Consider the following 20095-nt stretch of genomic DNA (forward strand, 5'->3'; position numbering starts at 1 on the left):
TGACCTTATCACTGGTGAGGTCAAATTCCTCCAAGATTGCTTGGTTTGCCTCCTCATTTAGTGCAGGGGCTTCTTGTTCTATTGTGAAGACCTCCTGGAATCTCTCGTTCTTCACACAACTTGTCATTCTCTGTGTATCTGTTCTCCCATTTTTTCAATTTCATCACTTGTTCCTTCACTGTTGTTTTCCTCCTGATGTGGCTGTAGAGCAGCTTTGGTTGGTTCTTGGCTTTACTCGCTATGTCATTTTCATACTGTCTCTGCTTCCCTTCTCACTCTGAGGTACTCATTTCTGGCCCTCTGGTATCTCTCCCTGCTCTCTGGTGTTCTGTTATTTCTGTAGTTTCTCCATGTTCTTTTTACTCAGTTGCTTTGCTACCTTGCATTCCTGGTTGAACCATGGGTTTTTCTGTTTTTCGTTTTTCTTTTTTTGGAATGGGATAAACCTGTCTGAAGCTTCCTGGCACTTCTGGGTGACAAAATTCATCATGTTCTTCACATTCATGTCTCTAGGTTCTGTTTCCCATGGTATTCCCCTTAGGAAGTTCCTCATCTCGTCATATCTTCCTCTTCGGTAATTTAGTCTTTTCCCCTCCGTTCCCATCCTTGGATAGGTTATCCCTACCTCCACCAAGTACTCAAAAGTTAGTACACTATGGTCAATCATTCCTATGGGGGATTCAACTTTGACTTCCTTTATTTTTGACTTATTCAGGGTGAATATCAAGTCAAATATCATATTGTGTGTGTGTGTGTGTGTGTGTGTACTCACCTATTTGTGTTTGCAGGATCGAGCATTGACTCTTGGATCCCGCATTTCGAGCATCGGATGTTTACAGCAATGACTCCGGTCCTATTTCCCTATCATACCTAATTTTAAAATTATTAATAGTATTTGCTTCCACAACCTGTTCCTTAAGTGCATTCCATGTTTCCACTACTCTCATGCTAAAAGAAAACTTCCTAACATCTCTGTGACTCATCTGAGTTTCCAGCTTCCACCCATGTCCCCTTGTTCTGTTACTATTCGGTGTGAACATATCGTCTCTGTCCACTCTGTCCACTCTGTCAATCCCCTGAGTAATTTATATGTTCCTATCATGTCCCTCTTCTTTCTTCTTTTTTCTAGTGTCGTAAGGCACAGTTCCTTCAGGCGCTCCTCGTACCCCCATCCCTCGTATCTCTGGGATGTCTCGTTGCAAACCTCTGAACCTTTTCCAGTTTCCTTGTATGCTTCTTCAAATGTGGGCTCTATGATGAAGCAGCATACTCTAAGACTGGCCTCACATAGGCAGTGTAAAGCGCCCTAAATGCCTCCTTACTTAGGTTTCTGAATGATGTTCTAACTTTTGCCAATGTAGAGTACGCTGCTGCCGTTATCCTATTTATATGTGCCGCAGTAGATAGATTAGGTGTTACGTCCATGCCCAGGTCTTTCTCACGTCGTCACAGGCAGGCAGTTCCCCTTCATTGTGTACTCTCCCTTTAGTCTCCTATCACCTAGTCCCATTTCCATAACTTTACATTTGCTCGTGTTGAACTCCAGTAGCCCTTTTTCTGACCATCTCTGCAACCTGTTCAGGTCCTCTTGAAGGATCCTGCAATCCTCATCTGTCACAACTCTTTTTTCATCAACTTTGCGTCATCCGCAAACATCGACATGTAGGACTCTACTCCTGTAAACATGTCGTTAATATATATTAAAAATAGAATTGGTCCCAGCACTGATCGTTGAGGTACTTCACTCGTTACTGTTCGCCAGTCCGACTTCTCGCCCCTTACCATAACTCTATGGCTCCTTCCTTTTTAGGTAGTTCCTTATCCATGCTAGGGCCTTTCCTCCTACCCCTGCCTGCCTTTAGAGTTTGAACAGCAGTCTCATGTGCGGTACTGTATCAACGGATTTTTGGCAGTCCAGAAATATGCAGTCGGCCCAATCATCTCTGTCCTGTCTTATCCTCGTTATTTTATCATAGAATTCCAAAAGGTTAGTTTCCAGAACCCATGCTGAGGTTTGTTCACGAACCTAACGTTCTCCAAGGTGTGCAACCTGTTGTAGCCTAATTATTTTTTAAAGTATTTTACAGGGGATGCTTCTCAGTGATACAGGTCTATAGTTAAGTGCCTCCTCCCTATCACCTTTCTTGAAAATTGGTACGACAGTGGCCTTCTTCCAGCAAGTGGGCAATTCTCCTGACATAAGTGACTCATTAAAGATCATTGTCAGAGGCACGCAGAGGGCCTGCACTGCCTCTTTTTAGTATCCACGGTCTGGTCTATCTGTCTTTACTTTGTCTGGTCCAACCGCTTTAGTTGCATCAGGTGTTGTCAACTGTTTCATTACTTCCTCTGCTGTCACCTCTATATCTGATAGTCTTTCATCTAGGGTAATCTTTTAACAATGGGAGCTACTCGGGCTCAGTTGTGAACACTCCGTGGAAGCTGGCATTCAGTGCCTCGCAGATTTTCTTGTCACTCTCAGTATATGCCCCCTCTGTTTTCCTTAGTCTTGTCACTTGGTCGTTCACTGACATTTTTCTCATATGGCTGTGTAGTAATTTAGGTTGCTTTTTCACTTTGATCGCAATATCGTTCTAATAATTCCTTTCCGATGTTCGTCTTATGTTAATGTAATCGTTCCTAGCTCTTTTGCATCTGAACCCGTTGTCCTCTGTCCTTTGTCTTCTGTACTTCCTCCACTCTCGCCTGCTGGCCATTTCTGCTTCCTGGCACTGTCTATTAAACCATGGGTTATTATATTCTTATTTTTTTCCTTTACAGTTGGTATAAATCTCTCTTCGGCCTCCTGGCATTTCCATATGACCAAGTCCATCATGTGTTTTGACTGTTTTTCCTCTAATTTCATCCTCCCACTGCACTTCTCCAAGATAGTCCCTTATCCTCCTGTAGCCCTCTTTCCTGTAGTAAACTCTCCTTTCCCAGACCTCTTGTCCCATGGTCACAAGTTTGAATTCCATTATGTAGTCAAAGACTAGGACACAATGGTCGCTGGCCTCTAGAGGTATTTCATGCTCCAAATCCTCGATGTCTTCTACATCGATGTCCGAGTTCTTGATGAAAATCAGGTCTAATAGGCTCGGTGCATCTTCTCCTCTTTCCCTTGTGTCTTCCTTCCCATGTTGTGTTATAAAATTCCTGTCTATAGCATCTACTAACTTTGCTCATTATGTTTCATCCCGTCCATGGGGATTCCTTGATTCCCAGTTTATCTCTCCATAATTTAGGTCCCTCATGACCAGCAACTTCGCTCTCATTCTGTGAGCTAATGTTGCTGCCTTCTGCAGTTCATCTATGCATTCCTTGTTGTTGTTATCATACTCCTGCCTGGGTCTTCTACTGTTTGGTGGGGGATTGTAGATTACCAAGATCACAATCTTTCTCCCATCCGCTGTCAGAGTTCCATGTATGAAGCTTGTGCTCTCATTGGTAACCCGATTTCCCAGGTCTTCAAACTTCCATTTCTGCTTTATTAGGAGTGCCACTCCCACTCCCTGTCTGTCCTCTCTTTTCTTTTCACCTGGTAGCCCTCTGGAATGATTGCATCTGAGATCATGTAATTTATTTTAGTTTCCACTATTGCAACTATGTCAGAATCTGCCTCACTCTCTTTCTTTTAACTCTTCTGCTTTATTAGATACCCCATCAGCATTGGTGTACCAAACCTTGAGATTCTCCATGGAAACTCTGGTACCAGAGTTCGCCCTTTCTTTGGGAGGGGTCTGGAGGGATCTGGGGGGTGAATGGGGGCTGGGGGGATCTGGGGGGTGTCTACGGGTGAATGGGGTCTGGAGGGGTGCTTGGGGTGCGAATGGGGGCTGGGCATCTAGGAAGGTCTGGGTAGGTAGGTCTGGAGTAGTATGGGCAAACTGGGTTTGAAGATTAGGGAGGGTCTGAGAGGCATGGAGGGGTTGAGAGGTAGCGTAAGGTTGAGTCAGATAGAGGTTGAGAGGTTGGGGGAGGGGGAGAAGGATAAAGGGGGTGGGGGAAGAGGGGCGGATGGAACATGGATAGTGATAGTGGGAGGGAGGTTGTTTTAGTCAGGGGGAACTCAGAGGTAGGTGTTGGCATTGGGGCAGAAGTGGGGAAGAGGGAAATGGAGGAAGAGGTGGGGAGTCACATGGAAGGAGAGGGGATGTGTGTGTATTCATCTAGTTGTGCTTGCGGGGATTGAGCTCTGCTCTTTCGGCCCGCCTCTCAACTGTCAGTCAACTGTTGTTATTAACTATTTCCCCTCTCTCACACCACAGACACCCCCCCCCTCCCAGGAAGCAGTCCGTGACAGCTGACTAACTCCCAGGTACCTATTTACTGCTAGGTAACAGGGGGCATTAGGGTGAAAGAAACTCTAACCCATTGTTTCTCGCCGGCACCCAGAATCGAACCTGGAACCACAAGATCGCGCGTCCTGCGTGCTGTCCGCGAAGCCACCGGCCCCCCTAAATCCCCTGTGTACTCGCCTAGTTGTACTCGCCTAGTTGTGTTTGCGGGGGTTGAGCTCTGGCTCTTTGGTCCCGCCTCTCAACCGTCAATCAACAGGTGTACAAATTCCTGAGCCTATTGGGCTCTATCATATCTACACTTGAAACTGTGTATGGAGTCAGCCTCCATCACATCACTTCCTAATGCATTCCATTTGTCAACCACTCTGACACTAAAAAAGTTACTTTCTAATATCTCTGTGGCTCATTTGGGCACTGTTTCCACATGTGTCCCTTTGTGCGTGTGCCCCTTGTGTTAAATAGCCTGTCTTTATCTACACTATCAATTCCCTTCAGAATCTTGAATGTGGTGATCATGTCCCCTCTAACTCTTCTGTCTTCCACCGAAGTGAGGTTTAATTCCCGTAGTCTCTCCTCGTAGCTCATACCTCTCAGCTCGGGTACTAGTCTGGTGGCAAACCTTTGAACCTTTTCCAGTTTAATCCTTGACTAGATATGGATTCCATTCTGGGGCTGCATACTCCAGGATTGGCCTGACATGTGGTATACAAAGTTCTGAATGATTCTTTACACACGTTTCTGAATGCCGTTCGTATGTTGGCCAGCCTGGCATATGCCGCTGATGTTATCCTCTTGATATGTGCTGCAGGAGACAGGTCTGGCGTGATATCAACCCCCAAGTCTTTTTCTTTCTCTGACTCCTGAAGAATTTCCTCTCATAGATGATACCTTATATCTGGCCTCCTGCTCCCTACACCTATCTTCATTACATTACATTTGGTTGGGTTAAACTCTAACAACCATTTGTTCGACCATTCCTTCAGCTTGTCTAGGTCTTCTTGAAGCCTCAGAGTCCTCTTCTGTCTTAATCCTTCTCATAATTTTGGCATCGTCTGCAAACATTGAGAGAAATGAATCGATACCCTACAGGAGATCGTGTACATATGTCAGAAACAAGATAGGACCGAGTACAGAGCCCTGTAGGACTGGTTCTGTGTGTGTGTGTGTGTGTGTGTGTTTGCGCGCACAAGCGTGAGTGCTTGTGTGTGTGCATATGCGTGAGTGCGTGCTTCGTGCAGGTGTGCATGAGGGCGTGTGTGTGTGTGTGTGTGTGTGTGTGTGTGTGTGTGTGTGTGTGTGTGCGCGCGCGTGTGCGCGCGCGTGTGCGTGAGGGTGTGTGTGTGAGTGTGTGTGCGCGGGAGGGCGTATGTGTATGTGTGTGAGTGTGTGAATGAGGGCGTGTGTGTGTGTGAGGTGTAGGCATTGTGAGGTGAAATTCAAGCTAATAGTCTTTGCTGTCAAACGCATATGAAACCTCGGAAATGCACTGATTTTTTTCTATTAAATGTATATTTTCTACTTACATTGTATCAGCTTGGAAATAAGACGTATCAATGCATTAATGTAATAAAGATTTTAAAAATCGTGATGAAAATTGATAAACATTGATAGAAATATTTCTGAACGCAAATTTGATATAATGTTAATTTTTTTTTTTGCGTTTCGAATACAGCCATGCGACCCACAGATGTCCACACAGCGAGCTAGGCTCCAGTCTGCCTGTCGTCCTTCTCCCGTGTACAGTTCTACACCACGCTGTCTGCCTTTCTGTCTCTGCCTCTGTCTCCGCCTCTGTCTTTGACTCTGTCTCCCTGTCTCTCTGTCTACGCCTCTGTCTATTCCTCTGTCTCTGCCTCTCTGTTTTTACCTCTCTGTCTTTGACTCTCTGTCCCTCAGTCTGTCTCTGTCTCTCCTCGTTTCTGCAATTCTGAGTCTCTCTCTCGCTCTCTCGGTGTCTCTACTGGCTCTATCCCTGTCTTTCTCTCCTTGAATTTGCCTGTCTCTGTCGTTCTCTCCCTGACTTTGCTTCCGTCTCTGTCATTCTTCTTCTTCTTGAAAATAGGTTCAGTTTGCATGAAGGGTTTGTCCTCCCGATGACTGCACCAGTACAGATGTTGGTAGAGGCGTTTATGTTGAGGATGATAAGTTTCAAAAATGCTTGTTGCGTCTGTATACTGTAGATAGAGGAGCGGCGACTAAAACAGGTGTATGTTAGAGGGAGACTTGCCGCACCGTAGGCCGGTATGTTGTGTTTGTGGCGTCAGCTGATCCATGGTTTTGCGACGAGGCATTTGTTTTCTGTGTTTAGGTGTTGGTGGCGCCAGGTATAAATGTGGCACGGGTCAAATGTGACCCAATTTGTTGGTCGACTGGAGATATTTAGCCAGTGCTTTGACTATTTGGTATTTTCCCTGTAACGAGTGGTCACCTCCTCCTAATACATGCTAGATTGTGAAAGGTATTTTAAGTGAGATAAGTACTTGTTTGAAATTTACTCTGGCACTATGATGTCTGAAGCAGTGAAGGAGATTGTGTTCGATTGTTTCAGGCACCTGACAGTGGATGCAGAGTTCGTTGATGTCTGTTTTATACCTAGAGCTGTGTGCTGCCAGTTTGGTGTGTCCCAGCCTTAATCTGGTCATCGTTATATCAATTTCTCTGTTTTTATATCTGACATGTTTCCCATTTCTTTTTTAATGGACCCATCTTGAGGTTATCTTGATTTCGGGGCTTTAGTGTCCCCGCGGCACGGTCCTCGACCAAGCCTCCACCCCCAGGAAGCAGCCCCTAACAGCTGACTAACACCCAGGTACCTATTTTACTGCTAGGTAACAGGGGCATAGGGGTGAAAGAAACTCTGCCCATTGTTTCTCGCCAGCGCCTGCGATCGAACCCGGGACTACAGGATCACAAATCCAGCGTGCTGTCCGCTCGGCCGACCGGCTCCCCATAGTACAAAAGTGAGCATGACGTTTTCCATTTCGTCGCAAAATCTTAGGTGATGGTATTTTTGAAGGCTCCTTTACGTGCAACATGGGGAATTGGATGACGGGTAATGTGAGGTGTGTTGGGCAGTGCTTTGGCTAGTTGATCTACTAGTTCATTATGGAGAATACCACAATGCGCTGGGACCCATTGAATAGAGGTATCATAACCGTTCAATCGATGTTCATGAAGACGTTGAAGAAATGGGTAAACAAACTCCTTGCACGTTGTTGAAGAGTACGTAATTGCTTGAATCGCACTCTTGGAGTCACTGCAGATTGCATATGTCCCGATTGGTAATGTTGTGATTATTTGGAGAGCTTGATATAAGGCATATAATTCGGCTGTGAAAATAGTTGGTTTGGTAACCGCCATCCCTGCTCGAGATGGTATTCAGGTATCCGTACAGTGCTAGTGACCGAGGGTACGTTGTTCATGATGATGCGAGATCAATCTGTATAAATCGCTGTGGTATTTGGGTAGCAATTTTTCATTGTTGAGACAAAAACTGAGGCTACGGCTGAATTTGGTGCAGACTTTGGAATGTTGTCTTAGAGTTGTATTGATGTATTAGGAGTTGTATAAAGCAAAGGTGGAATAAGGGGAACAGTAAGTTGGGTTTCAAAGTTTTGGAGTAGAGTGAAGTCTATATTGAGGTTATTTGTAGCCCGTGTGAGGAAAGGTTGCGAGTGATTGGTTGGAAAGAGGGGGTTATGTGGGTTAACCGTTGGGTTAATTTTTTATCTGTATGGGTGTGTCTGGTGAGCAGTGGTACAGAGTGACAGATAGTTGGCATATATTATGTCTCGTCTGGTGGTTAAGCTTGTGAGGCCCGTTTCCCCGTAAAGTCCGAGGATAGGAGTGGAACGCATTGAGCCACATATAAGTCGCATGGCATTGTTTTGAATGACCTCTAGGGTCTGTAGGTTAGTAGGCGTAGCCGACGCATATGCTTGGCAATAAGTCTAGTTGGCTGCGAACGTAGGTTGTATAGAAATGGAGCAAAGATTTTATGGTGTGCTCCCCAGGTGGTGCCAGTGAGAGCTTTAACTATGGCGAGTCGGGGTTGTATCGTCTGTTTAAGGTGTTGAATATGTGCTTTCCAGGTAAGTGAGAACGAGTCTAAGTGCATGCCAAGGTATTTCTGTACTCGTATGTGTTGGATGGGAGTGTTGTGTATTGAGGAAAGGAAAAATAATACTGGTCTGCCACTGTGAGGGAATATTTCTGTGAGTCCAGCATAGGTTGTAGTAGTTTAAAAGAGTACTATGTGCAGTCGATGGAAGAAATTTAATGAGTTCATATGGAATTCCATCCTCTCCATGTGCCTTGGCAAGAGGTAGGTGGGTTAAGGCTATGAAACACTTGTTCAATGAGATTTATAATGTAGCATTGCCCTGTAAAACTTGTGTATATACGATTTATATTATATTTTCTTAAAGATAAAAAAAAAATTATAGCTCACTTAAGGTGTACATTACACACAGATCACACTAACGTGATGCATCAAATGAACAAATCCACAAAGGCCGTGACGAGGATTCGAACCTGGGTCCGGAAGCATCCCAGACACTTCCTTAATCCGACTGAGCTACGACAGAGTAAAAAGTTGAAACCGAAGTTCTACTGAACTTAATGGATCCCGTAGCGTCTCCGAGGCACAAATCAGGGTTTTACACCTGGTTTGCCCCCCTCCCCATCCTTCCTGTTGGCGCTGTGAGGGGGCTTAGTGGACGGCTGCCGGGGTGTGATGCTCCATGGGATAGTCCTGTCCTTATGTGGCCTTGTGCTCCTGCTGCTGTCTTCTCTGATGGTGCCAGATCGCTTCTCCTTTTCCTTATGTTTCGTTTTTCTCCCCCCCTCTTCTCCTATCTGCTTGTCGTTTCCTGCCGACCTTTTGCTTGTTTTGGTTATTCTTTTGGACTTCTTCTATTTTGACGCCCGGGTGATTGAGGAGGCATACTCTTGCACCCGTAGAACTGTAGTACCCAACGTCTCGAGCGAGGGGAACCTTTATTGTCAATCCCCCTTTCATCGCTGAACCCGATCTCGACGGACTGACGGTTCTTAAGGTGGCATTTGTGGGGTGTATACTCACGACGCATCCCTAGGGGGCCCTGGCATGATCGGCGATAGCTTCCTGTTTGGTGTACTACCTCTAATTGTGGCTCCATGGTGGGTATGGGGTCACATTCGTGGATGAATTTATCACTCTTCGTCTGTATGTCATTGAATGTTTCTGTTGTACTCTCTCGGGCTCGTGGGGTTGGCGACCAAGCCCCCGAGTCGGCCTGTATTGGAAGACCGGGCTCTGTAGCTTCCGCTGTGTTGGGCCCCGACCTTGCTCCTCCTTTGACTCTCCTGACTTCTTTCCCCAGCTTTCCTCCCTCCTCTGTGGTTGGGTCGAGCCTCAAGCCCCCAGTGGTGACCACTTCGTTCCCTGGTGCGGCTAAGTCTCTCGTTGTGACTACTGCACCTTTTGACCCCTCTCTCTCTGGGGGTTCTCGACGCCGTCTGCGCCACGGCCGCACTCGCTCGATTCCCTCCTGTACTGATGCGTATCAGGCCTTGTTTGGTCCCGCTCCGTGAGCCAAACAACTTTGATCTCCTCACTCTTGATTCTGCGCCTCCTGACGATTTCTCCCTCTGTCGGCATCTTGTTGATTCCGTGGATGCGTCTGTTACCTTCAACCCAACTCGTCTTGGTACACGTGTCGTTGCTGCTCCTCAGGATGCAGCTTCCCGCTTGGCTGCCTTATCCTGCCTTAGCGAGATCCCTGTTCGGGTCTCAAAGAACGCTCGGTTGAATGCCAGTGTTGGCACTATTCTCCTCCCGCCCCATGTTGCGACCGTTGTTCGGAGTCTGCAGGACTGCCACGATGACATTCGGCATATCCTTGTTGCCCAAGGCCATTCAGTCCTCCTGGTAGACTTCTTTACTCGTCCCCTTCGTGGTCGTCGCCATCAACCCCTTCGGGTTGTGAATATCACCTTTGATGGTGGACCATTCCATCCTCTGTCATTCTTGCTGGTGCCAGGTGCTCTGCCCAGGAGTATATTCCTTCTCCTCGGCTTTGCACCAAGTGCTGGAGGTTTGAGCATGGTGCCCTCCTCTGCTCTGGGACTGTGTCTCTCTCTCTGTCCTTTGTGTGGGGGCGAAGGCCACTTTAAGTCAGAGTGCACTTCTCCCCAGGCTCGCTGCCTCAACTGTGGTAAGGCCCACCCTACCTTCTCCCGTGCCTGTATCCACTACAAGCTTGAGGCAGCCGTCCTCAACTTGAAGCACCGGGAGCGTTTATCTTTTCCTGAGGCGTGGCGCCAGGTTCGCCGGCTCCCGCCTTATGCTAACGTCTCTTATGCTCCCGTGTTGCGCTCTTTCTCTCCTCGTCCTTCCCACCTTCCTCAGACTCACAACCGTTTCCGGGCCTTGGACCCTGATGCACCTACTGCCCCCTCCTCTGTTCCTTTGAGTTCTGTCCCGAAGGGTCCCCCTCCTGGTCCTCTGGTTGGGGTTTCCCTTCTTTCTATCTGGTCTGTCATGTCTCCTGTGTCTTCTTCCTCGTCTCCCTCCGATCCTCCTCCCCATCCTTCTCCTCCATCTATTGACTCTCCCCGCCGCCTGTCGATGCAGGCTGATGTCCATCACTCTCCTAACGGCCGCCGTGTGTGCTCTCGTACAGCTTCTCCTGTCGAGACGATGGAATCCATTGCCCGGTACGTAGTTGCTGGGACACCGGTCTCTTTAAGTCAGAAGTGTAAGCCTGGCTCCTCTCCTTCCTCCTCCCTGGCGGGTAAGAAGGCTTCGCTCTCTTCCTCGGCCCCTACTACTGGCTCTATTGCTCCTTCCCCTCCCATTTCAGTGGTTGCGCCCCCTGTTCCTGATAAGGAGGTTTCTTTGGGCCCCGCTTCCCTCTCGGTCGCTGCCCTTGCTGAGGTGCGCTTCCCTCTTTCTACTCCCCCTCTTCCTACTGCTGTCCTTGACTGCTCCTCTCTGTTGTCTCCTCCTCTTCCTCCGGACCCCGCTGCCCACCTCTGGTCTGTTCTCCCGCTTCCTTCCCTCCGTTTTTGCTCAGTTTACCCATGCCCCCTAACCCTGACTTTGCTGACCCTGATATTCTTTAATGTGCTATGTTGCTCTTTCTCTTTTGTTTCTTCCTTGTTCTCTGTTTTTGTCCTCTCTCTTCTCGTCGATGTCTATTCTTCAATGGAACGTTCGAGGTTATTACGTATATTTCCTCGAATTCCAACTTCTGATTTCTCGGTTTTCGCCCCTTTGTGTCTGTCTCCAGGAGCCGATGCTTGGTGCTTGTCCTGGTTGCTTTCGTGGCTATTCCTTTCTTTCCGCACCCCCCCAGCTGTTCCTGGGGCTCCTAATTTTTCTGCTCTCTTGATTCGCTTTGATGTTCCCTTTGCCCCTTACTTTTTCCATCGCCTCTCCATTGTTCTGCTGCTCGTATCTTTGTGGGGAAATGGTACACAGTTTGTTCCATTCATCTTCCCTCGAGTGTCCCACTTTCTCTTCCTGATCTCAAACATCTATTGGACTCCTTGCCGGAACCTGTGCTCCTGCTGGGTGATTTCCATTGTCGTCATTCTCTTTGGGGTGATGTTCTGACGAATACCCGAGGTCGCCTTCTTGAGCCGTTTATCCTCTCTTCTTCCGTGTCTCTTCTGAATTCTGGTGAGCCCACTCATTTGGACTCTCGGACTTGCACACTTTCCTGTCTTGATCTTTCTCTTTGCTCTTCATCTCTTTACTTAGATTTCACGTGGCAGGTTCTTGATGACCTCCATGGCAGTGACCATTTCCCCATCCTTATTTCTTTTTTCTCTTTTCGTCCTTCCCTCTCCTTCCCTAGATGGCAGTTTTCTAAAGCGGACTGGAACCCATTTACCCTCAGTGCTGCTCTCTCTGACCTCTCCCTTCTGCCTCTCCTCCTTTTTCATGACACTGTCTTCGACGCTGCCCTCCGCTCTATTCCTCGCTCTTCCTCTCGGGGTCCGCGGAAGTGCGTTCCCTGGTGGAATGCAGACTGTGCTCGGGTTCCGCTGTAAGCGTGCAACCTGGAAGAGGCACCGCTGTCTGCAGACGGTCGATTCTTTTCCTTTCTTTCAGAGAGCGAGTGCGGTGGCCCGTAGGGCCATTCGTACGGCTAAACGTGAATGTTGGGCGTCTTATGTCTCCACAATTACGTCCGAAACTCCCCTGCCACATATCTGGAAGCGTATCCACAAGATAGCGGGTAAGTTCGTTCCCGATGTTTCACCTGTCCTTCACCTCCGTGGTACTCTTGTGTCGGACCCGTTGCAGGTTGCTACCGAACTGGGTTCCCACTTTTCTTCTGTTAGCTCTGGTCTTCATCTTCCCCAATCTTTCCTTCTTCGTAAACCAGTCATAGAGTCTCGTCCTTTAGATTTCTGCACTCGTCTTCGACTTTCCTATAACGATCCCTTCTCTCTCTCTCTGAACTTCGTTCTGCCCTGGCCCTCTGCGGTTCTACGGCGGCGGTCTCTGATGGTATGCATTGAGATGCTTCGCCATCTCCCTCCGTGCACGTCTCGTTATTTACTGATTCTGTATAATCTGATCTGGGAGTCGTCGTCAGTCCCCGAGGACTGGCTTGATGCCGTTGTCCTCCCTGTTCACAAACCAGGGTCTCTGGGAACTTCCCCTAAGGACTTTCGCCCTATTGCCCTCACTAGTTGTCTGCAAACTTTGAACGTATGGTTAACGTTTGTCTGATGTGGTTCCTGGAACACCATCACCTCCTCTTCCCTTCTCAATTTGGTTTCCGCAAGTGCCGCAGCACGACAGATGTCCTGGTGAACTTGGAGGTCTATATTCGTACTGCTTTTGCTGCGAGGACCTACGTTGTTGCCGTCCTTTTTGACCTGGAAAAGGCTTAAGACACTACTTGGCGATATCATTTTCTATCCAAGCTTCATTCTTTTGGCCTTCGTGGTCATCTCCCTCTTTCTCCGCAGCTTCCTTTCTCATCGTTCCTTTCGGGTGCGCCTTGGTACCGCTCTCTGCTTCTTTTCAGCAATACGAGGGTGTGCCTCACGGTAGTGTTCTAAGCACTACTCTTTTTCTGGTTGCCCTCAATGGTCTTCTTTCCTCTCTTCCTTCAGGTGTCTTCTCCGCTCTCTATGTCGATGATCTTACCCTTTGCTGTCAGGGTGATGATTCGCCTTTCCTTCAGTGCCGGCTTAAACTTGTGATTGATGCCGTGTCGTCTTTGGCCACCGATCATGGCTTCATGTTCTCTACTTCTATGACTTGTGCCATGTCATACTCGGAAACGGGTCTTTCTTCGTCCCTTTTTGTCACTTTATGGTCATCACCTTGAGTACAAAGATTCCGCAAAGCTTTTGGGGTTATTCCTCGACACTCGTTTGTCTTGGTCTCCCCATATCTCTTACCTCCGTGTTGAGTGCTCTAAGGCCCTTACCCTCCTTCGGGTCTTGTCCCATACTTCTTGGGGGGGGGGGCAGATAGGCGCACTCTCCTTGCTTTACATTCCTCTCTCGTCCTGTCTGTCTAAGCTCGATTATGGTTGGCCTGCTTACTTGTCTGCTTCTCCTTCTACTCTTCCCCGTCTTGATGCTTTGCACCATACTGGGTTGCGCCTCAGTTCTGGTGCCTTTCGTTCGACTCCCATCCTTAGCTTGTATGTTGACACTGGCTTCCTGTCTCTCCATGACCGCCGTGATCGCTACTGTCTTCGCTATCTTGCGCGGTCCTTACAACATCCTTCCTCTCGCCTCTGTCATGCATTAACTTTTACCTTTCCTGCGGTTCCTGTTCCTCTTCACCACCTCCCTCTTTCTGTTCGGTTATCTCGCTTACAGGATTCTCTTTCCTTTCGTGTTTCTAATGTTTCTCCTCGTGTTGTTGTTCCTTTGCTCCCGTGGAGAGTTCCGACTTCCGCAGTTTTATGCATCCTTGACCCGCATCACTAAAGCTTTTACCCCTCCTACGGTTCTAAAACGCCTTTTCTTTGAGCACTTTTCTTCTCACTCCCGCTCCGTTTCTGTTTTCACCGATGGGTCTAAGTCTGCGGACGGTGTTGGCTACTCTGTTGTTTTTCCTGATCGCACTTATGTGTCGCTTACCTCCAGAGACTAGCTTCTTTACAGCGGAGCTTTATGCTATTCTCTATGCTGTTCGTCTCCTGCTTTCTCGTTGTCAGTCTTCCTTTGTAGTTGTTGTTGACTCTCGTAGTGCTCTCATGGCTCTGGGGTCTTTTAATCCGGCTCATCCGGTAGTTGTCGAGATCCAGCATTGGCTGTTTCTTGTTCACAGTAAATTTAAGTCGGTTGAGTTTTGTTGGGTTCGCAGCCAGTTTGGTGTGTCTTTCAATGAGCATGCGGATGCTGCCGCCAAGGAAGCTGTCCACTCTTGTCCCATCTTTCGTAAAGATATTCCATATTCCAACTTTTACCCGGTTATCCATTCCTCCATCCTTACCCGTTGGCAGGCTTCTTGGTCGTCTGTTACTAGTAACAAACTACGTAATCTTAAATGATGTTTCCTTGTGGCTGTCCTCCTACCACCGTAACCGGCGATGGGAAACAGCTCTGGCGAGGTTGCATATTGGCCATACTCGCCTAACCCATGGTCACTTGATGGAGCGCCGCCCTGCTCCTTATTGTCCTAATTGCATTGTCCCTCTTACGGTCGTGCATGTCCTTCTTGAATGTCCTGACTTCCAGGACGAACGTGTGTCTTGCTTTCTGACCACCCCTCGCGGTCGCCTGTCCCTCAATAGAATTCTTGGTGACTCGGATACTTTTGATATCGTTCGCCTTATGTGTTTTTGTTCTCGTATTGGCATCCTTGGTGATATTTAGCACCCTCTGATTATTTTGCGTATTTGATGGTACTACATAGCCTTCCCGGTTTGGTGCCTTCTGTTGATAATTACTTACTTACCACGTTTTAAAAACGAGAAAATGTTTGTTTGGTTCACGCCCTGAGGAGGCTCTTCACGTCCTAACGACACTCTTCACTTCCTGATGACATTCTTTACGTCCTGAGAACACTTCCCATCTTGAGGATAATTTCATGTTCCATTCCAGAGTCGACGCTGAGCAGAGCGTACGCACAGTGCTTCCAGCCAGAGCTGAAGATATCATCGAAGACTGAACACAATTGTGAAGTTGGAGAGTGTGGTGGCGCAGTTTTGGAGTGTTGTGGCGATGTTGGCATTAACTGTGGCTGCAATAATGATGCTGGTTCCCTTCGCTGCCGGCGCCAATACAAAGACCTACTCCAAGGTGAGCACTTTAAGTATGTGTTGCTATGTGTTTCGGTATGATAAGAGTTACCTTTCTTGCAGTGCTTTTATTAGTCCTACTTCTATGCATTACTGCTAAGGAAACACATGGTAGTGTTACTTCCTTATTTCTGGGCACTTGCCAAAATTGCTGGGGAATACAAACCTGGGTATGTCTATGGAAATGTCAATACCCACAAGCCTGGAAACCCACTTCGGCCAATCATCAACCAAATACCCACACCCACATAGAATATATATTGTGACGGTAACGCGTTGGTGTTCGGCTGTTCAAAGCTAGGGGTATGGCCTCGTCACATAGAATAAAAAAAAAATAGAAAATCTGGAACTTCGTCTGTGGTAAGGTAAGGAGAAGACACACAAAACACAAGTAAATTTTAACAATGCAATTTTAATTACGTTAGAAAAACAAAACATGAATAAAATGGACATACAAATTCGTATAATAATATCAATCAATCAAAATAATAAGAATAATTAAATGACAAAATGAAAAGTTACGTTAAGACAAGTGAGCAATAACAAGCTGTGCAATATACAATAAAATGAGAGGTGCAGGAATATTGGCTTTAAGCTATCACCTCTCTTAGTACACGTAAGCCACAGCTCAGTCTACCAAGAAGACGTGTTAACCGTATGAAAGCACTGAATATTCTGAAGACTGAGGTCGTGGCGGCCCCAGACATCAAGTAGTATGGTGGGTGGAGTGCAGTTGCAGCTAGACCGGCGGCCAATCAGCGAGGAGCCGGCAACAAGACAGGTAGTTTGGCGGTTTGAGGCGGAGCAGGTGTTCCTGGCTGCATACGTTTTGCTCTCTGGCAAACCTTGGAGATGTTGTTGTCGTTGTTGGACATTTCTTCCATAGTAGTTTTATATATTTGTATTGACGTATTTTTGGAGGGAAGAGCAGGCTCAATCTCTTGCAGGAGATTATCGTCACAACTCTCCCCCGAAGCCTGCGGTTCTGGAAGAAGTACGTCGTTATGTGGTGGAGTATTAGATGGAGTCGCTTCTACTTCATAAACTCTGGAGAGATCATGGGCTAAGATGTTGTCGGAATCTTGGTATAGCGTGTCTCCAGGTTGAATTTCTGCAGTTATCAAGCCCATAGTAGAAGACGTTGAGATGAGAAGTGGGCGTGCTGCAGGAGGTGTAGGGTGGTGTGGTCCGTGTTGATGGTGGACCGAGCACTTTTCAGGTGTGGAGTGAAGTGCTGGAGCTTCAGGATGATGAAGAGTAGCTCCTTGCCAATTGTTCCGTAGTTCCTTGTAGCAGTAGTCGCTGACAGGTGTGTTCTCCTCGCCTCGTTGCTGCATCACGACACCACCAACGTCGGTACCACTGGCGTCGACATGGAGGATGAAGGGCTTATCTGACGAGGTGAGAGTGGAATTAGAATATGGCAAAGGAGCACTATTATTATCCTGAAAGTATTTGGGAAGATCATTAAGGATTTCGGAATTAGAAAGCGCCGACTCCTTGTCAGTGCTTTCGGGAGAAGCTGGGAAGGTCTCACTGTGGATGTAGGGTTCTGTGAAGGTAGAACAGTTAATCAGGACAGTGGGAGGAGTACCATTATATTGCTTCAGGAGGTTGACGTGGCACAGCTGGGTCTTCCGCCGCCTATCTGGAGCCTCTATAACGTAGTTGTTGTTGCTTCTGCACTCTTTGATGCGGTAGGGTCCTGAAAACCTGTTTTGTAAAGGTGAACCTGGGATAGGGAAGTATGCTAGGATGAAGTCTCCCGGCTTAAATTTTCTTACTTTGCTGGTCTGGTCGTAATGAGTCTTCATTCTCTCCTGGGCTTCCAATAGATTATCATGGGCAAAACGGTGGACTCTCTCTAGAATGTGTTGAAGGTTTTGAAGAAACTGGGGCACATTCTGATGCTCACTGAAGGTGGCATCTCGGAGAGAGTCTTTGAAAGCCTTAAGGGGAGTACGGCACTTACGGCCGTAGAGCATCTCATAAGGAGATACTCCTAGGGACTCATTGGGGAGACTTCTGTAAATACACATTATAAGGTCGATTTGCTTATCCCAATCCTTAGAGGTTTCACTACAAAACTTTTTCAAGAGTGCTTTGATAGTCTGATGACTACGTTCAAGAGAACCCTGTGAAGCAGGATGATAGGGGCTGGACAATACCTGTTTGATGTTGAACTCCTCCAGTGTCCTTTTGAAGAGATCACTGGTGAAGTTGGTACCACAGTCGCTCTGAATCTCCCTGGGAAATCCGTATTGAGTGAAGATCTTCAATAGATGTTTTACTACCGTAGCAGCCGTGATGTTCTTCACTGGAACTGCTATGGGAAATCTGGTGGTAGGACACAGGATGGTTAAGATATAGGCGTTACCTGAACTGGTCCGAGGTAAAGGACCAACATGAGTCTGTGGAAAGGTTCCGCAGGCACCTGTATGGGAATCAGTGGCGCTCTGGGAATGGAGATGTTCGGTTTGCCTGCCATCTGACATGTATGACACTGTTTTACGTACTGTTTGACGCTATTTACCATACCTGGCCAGTAGTAGTCTTGACGAATTCCATGGTAAGTCTTGTTGAAGCCGTAGTGGGAGAGTGCTCCGTGGGCCAGATGTAGAATAGTGGGCCGCAGACTGGTAGGAATCACAAGTTGTTCGATGTTGGCCCAATCGTCCTCCTCCTTCAGTTTACTGGGTCTATATCTGCGGTAGAGCAAGTCGTTCTCTAGGAAGAACCCAGGAATACTGTCGGGTTGAGTCTCAGCCTGGAAAAACAAGGGTGTTAAAGTAAGATCTTCCCTCTGCAACTTACGGAACTCCAACTTGGTCAGATTCGGGGGTAGTTTCTGAGGGTCTTGAGGGACAGCGGTAGCAGTAGAGTCAGCTGGCTGTGGACGTGCGGCTTGTGCACGGGTGGTCACGTGAACCGGATGAGAAACTTCATCACTCTCTTGAACCTCTGCTGGAACATACGCTAGAATAGGGTTACTTGGCACAGAGTTACACACCTGGGGTTTGTCCATGACGATCAGGTTGGTCGGTTGCAGGTCTTCTGCCAAGTCGTTGCCTAGGAGAAGTTGCACTCCAGGCATGGGAAAAGGCTTTTCCCTGACGGCGACTTGGACTTCTCCGTTCACGTAGGGACAATCCAGGTGGACTCTGGCGAGAGGGTATGGAGTGGTAGCAGTGAGGTCAGTGATGAAGACAGTTTCTCCGGTGTAGACGATGTTGGGCACAGCCGACTTCAAGATGATCGATTGAAGAGCCGCTGTGTCCCTCAAGATCTTCAATTTGAAACGTCCCTCCGGATTTGAACCGTTGGCAGAGACAGTTCCAGTATACAGGTGGTTACTGAAAAGAGAAAGATCATTAGCATTAACACCAACATTCATCACAGGCTTACCGGACTTAGGAGGAGTTGGTTTGGGTTTCTGTGGGTCAGTGGTTCCCTTGTATTGAGACTTACCACACTTGTCTATGGTATGTCCATAGAGTCTACAATACTTGCAGTACAATTGCGAGCCAGCTTGATCGGTGCTCACTTTCTCGTAACTGTACCACGACTTCTTACTGGAGGATGGTTCGGGTGTCAGCCGGTGGATGAGGCTGTAAGTGTCAGCCGACTTAGCACACTTCAGGTAGTCGGTTTCTTCTTTATCTGCTAAGTAGAGACGGACAGGAGGCGGCACACGCCTCAAGAATTCTTCAACTAGCATCAGGTTGACGAGTTCTGTAAAAGTAGAGACATGTGCTGCTTCCAGCCATTTCATGAAATATCTCCGTTTTGTGTTAGCAAACTCGAGGAAGGTAGTGGTACTTGCCTTCAGGTGGTCACGGAATTTCCTTCTATAACTTTCAGTGGAGAGGAGGTAGGCGTCCAACACTGCTTGTTTCAGAGTCTGGTAGTCATTCTCAGATGCCAAAGTACTGAGTGTGACTGCAGCTCTACCTGTAAGATGGACTCTGAGAAGTGTGGCCCATTGGTCGACAGGCCAACTGAGTTGATTAGCAAGGGTTTCAAAGGTGGTGAAAAACACATCAACTTCTGCTTCTACAAAGGATGGCATTAACTTACTTGCATGTGATATATTAAAACTGACAGGAAGATTGGCAGTAGCTTGCTGGCGTTGAGTGAAGTGTGAAGTTTCCAAGGCGATTTCGCGTTGACGACACTCTAGAGCCAGAGTCGCTTGTTGCTTGTCATGTTCGCGTTGCATCTCCAACTCGCGTTGTTTGGTTTCAAGCTGTACGCGTTTCCGCTCCTGGAGTGTTTCAAGCTGTACGCGTTCCCGCTCCTGGAGCATTGCAACTCACGTTCCTGGAGGGCGAGTTCACGTTCCTTGTGGGCGATTTCACGTTCGTGTTCGTCCTTTCGTATGGCAGCCGCTTCTCTTTGTTGTTCGAGGGCTTCCCTTTGCTGTTCGCGGGCTTCCCTTTGCTGTTCGCGGGCTTCCCTTTGCTGCTCACGTTCAATCTTGGCCAGCTCCAGTTTCAGTTTCATCGTCGCCAAATCAGTTTTATCTGCAAT

This window comes from Procambarus clarkii, chromosome 30 (assembly GCF_040958095.1).
Source record: "Procambarus clarkii isolate CNS0578487 chromosome 30, FALCON_Pclarkii_2.0, whole genome shotgun sequence".
NCBI lineage: Eukaryota > Metazoa > Arthropoda > Malacostraca > Decapoda > Cambaridae > Procambarus > Procambarus clarkii.